Source organism: Octodon degus, unplaced genomic scaffold, assembly GCF_000260255.1.
Source record: "Octodon degus isolate 3935 unplaced genomic scaffold, OctDeg1.0 scaffold00550, whole genome shotgun sequence".
In the NCBI taxonomy this organism is placed as follows: domain Eukaryota; kingdom Metazoa; phylum Chordata; class Mammalia; order Rodentia; family Octodontidae; genus Octodon; species Octodon degus.
In genome coordinates this window covers 39,715-42,842 of record NW_004525126.1, presented here as the reverse complement: position 1 = coordinate 42,842, position 3,128 = coordinate 39,715, and the positions used below count along the sequence as shown (strand labels likewise).

Here is a 3,128-nt window from a genome sequence, read left to right as displayed (position 1 = left end):
TGCCTAAGGAGAGTCATGTGGAGAAAAAACATCCTCTCAGGCTTTCACAGAGAGCAAATTGGCCAAGCAATGGCTGTGACTCATCCACATAGCTGACACTGCCAAGGGATCTACAATCTGAGGTACAGGGTCGCAGGATAAATCCTGAGTGGATTTGACTGACCTTATCAGATCCAAAAGCTACATTTGTTGTTACATAGGTCTTGCTTCATCTTAGTCTTACCCATCCAGCTGAAACGTATAAAAACGAAGTACAAGAAGTAAAGCCATGTTGTTATGTTGAGGTGTGGAGGACTCAGGTCAACAACTTCGGACATTGCCCATCAAGGGGGAGACCCAATACTATTATGGACTACTGTACTGTTTTGGAATATTTGGTGAGTTCACATACCTATAGTATTTAAATGACAGAACTAAACAAAAAAGGGGATACAGATGAATAACTATTTTGTATCTGTGTATTGAAAATGGTTAGGATAGATGTATAGCTACGTTCTCTTAAGTCAATGAAGAGAGGGATTTGTTCTCATACTGTTTGTTAATAGGATACCATCTCTTCATCTTGTATAGCAAAGAACCACTAGGAAGACAGTACGCAATGTGTTGATTATTGGAATTGTCCTCCCAATTTCATTTGAAACTGTCTCATTGCTATGCATTTGTTAATAAAATTATGGGTTAAAAAAGCAAAAAAGCTCTGCTCCATGCGTTACAGCCTTTACCTGCAGAAGGGCACCCAGAGCTCAGGAGGCGCCCAAGGGGCCTTCCCCCTGACAGCGTGGGTAGGGACCTCGCAGCTGGGAGAGGCCAGGCGGGGATCAGCGAACCCAGTCCCCACTTGGTTGAGGGACCAAGAGAAATGCAGAGAGGCTTTGTCACTGCCCCCTGGGCAGTTCCAGCGTGAGTGGGCGGGGATGGACAGCATAGGGGCGGGGCGTTGGCTTCAGGGCAGGCCATCATGTGACGTCACGAGATGGCGGGTCTTATGCAGATAAGGCAGCGCAGGGGTGCTGGTTGGAGCCCTGGTTTTGAAACCTAATGATTTTCCTGTGACCAGGGAGATATTGTAGGGAGGATTTTGGCAGCTGGGCGCATCTGCTGCGTGGACGGGCTAGGAGGACCCGAGAGTGCGTGAAGGCAAATGAGCCTGAGTGAAGAGTGAGGCACGCAGGAGGCTTTGTAGGGGATGGCGCAGCTGTAGTCATACTTACCTGGCAGGGGAGATACCATGATTACGAAGGTGGTTTTCCCAGGACTAGGCTTATCCATTGCACTCCGGATGTGCTGACTCCTGCGATTTTCCCAAATGCGAGAAATTGGCTTGCAGAATTTGTAGTAGTGGGGGACTGTGTTTGCGCTTTCCTCTGTTTTGTGGTTTAATGTGAGATTAGACTTTAATATTCAGTATTTTTAAGTCACCCAGTTGCGTGGAGAGTGTAACATACATGAACTTTTCCGGTGCCTCTTGAGATAAAATTTGCGTATGTTTATACTCACAAGTTTTTGTCGGTTCTTGTCTTTTTATTTCGCTTGTTGCTTATGAAACGTGGGAGCTTCCTACTGACAAGGCCAAGTAGAACATAGCAGGTGTGGCGCTTCCTGCATGGAGGAGGTGGCTGGGTAGAGACACTTTCCACGACCATAGCTGTGTGCTTCACTAGCAGGATTGGCCTCCTGGAGATAGCAACCTCCACTGCCAGAATAAGACATGCACCATAGACGAGAGTCCAGCTGCTGACCAGAGTGAGTGAGCTTCCCCCGCTGGAAAGCCAAGCATTAGAACAAAGTGCTAGTTTTGTTGCTAGGTAGTTTCTTCATGGGAATGTTTGCCAGGACTTCCTTGAGCCCTGCCAGGCGATTTCTTTTCTTTTTCTTTCTTTGCTTCTTTCCTGGTTTCCTTTTTCTTTTTCTTTCTCCTCCTTTCTTGTAAAGCTCTTAAAAGAGTTAAATATTCCACAGGCATCTTCCATAGGGGATCAGCTTTGCAGATCCCAAGGTCGTGCACGTGACATTCACCGCGGAAGTAACATAAGATTACATTTTAATGTACTGTTGTCAAGAAACACAATTTTCAACATCATCCCTGGGCCTGCTTACAAAATCTAAACAAGAGTAGAAATAATTTCTATGTGCAATATAATAAAAATTGAAAACGTTAACACTGATGTAATCTTTGCCATGCATGACAGCATGTTCCTTGTATATGCCTAGCTTACCCTGACAGCATGTATGGTTTGTTTTTCTGTTTTTGGGCACGTCATACCTGTCACCTGTTCTCTTCCTGTTTTCTCAGGAGGTTCCCACTGTACCGTGTGCACTTAGCAGGAAAATGATTTATCAATAAAATATTTAATATGCTGTACCCTGTTCAGGAGAAACAATGTCTCCTACATTCACTGTTTGCTTAATAAATTTAAAAAGAAATATACAAATTTCTATGTGTAGCAGTTCAGGGGATGCCCAACTAGGAGGCACGGGAATGGCCTTGAATTCAAGACTGGCCTGCACTACAGTCAGACCATTTCTCAAAAAAAAGCTGATAAATAAATGCATTAATATTATCCCTCAGTGAATGCACACTGATTAGGCCCACAACCTCCCAAATGAGTGTACAGAGAACACTAAAATAAAAGAGTTAAGGGCCAGCCAGATAGCTCAGCAGACTGAAGCACCTGCTTAGGCAGAGCGCAGCAGCCAGGTTCAATGCCTGCTATGCGTACGCCCCCAGCTGGCTGAGATGCCATTGAGACTGGGACGTTGGCACCTGTAATCCCAGCTTTTGGGAGGCTGAACACAGGCAGAACACGAAAAGTCAGATCTACATACTGAGGCCCTATAGACCCTGTAGACCCTGTGCTAAATACAAACAAATAAGTTAAGTGGTATGATTTTAAGGCTCCAGGATGATAAACCCTTTCACAGATTTTGAGATTTGGCAGAGGTTAAGACAAAGGCATCCTCTGGGTGGACAGTATCTATTTAATTATCAAAAGAGGAGAATACCAAAGAGCGTGGACATCTGAGCAGGACCATTCACGGACCAGGAAGTCCACTCAGTAATTTCTCCATTAATCCGTCATGTCCACTTAGGAGAACTATGTTACCTCCAGGAAGGGCTTCCCCACAGG

General features: G+C 45.1%; 1 non-coding gene across 1 annotated transcript; it reads left to right on the top strand.

Moving 5' to 3' along the window:
• The first annotated feature begins 1,203 nt into the window (after positions 1-1,203).
• LOC111814801 lies at positions 1,204-1,367 on the top strand. Its single transcript, XR_002819688.1, has one exon. It is a non-coding gene; the product is annotated as a U1 spliceosomal RNA (small nuclear RNA).
• The last annotated feature ends 1,761 nt before the right edge of the window (positions 1,368-3,128 follow it).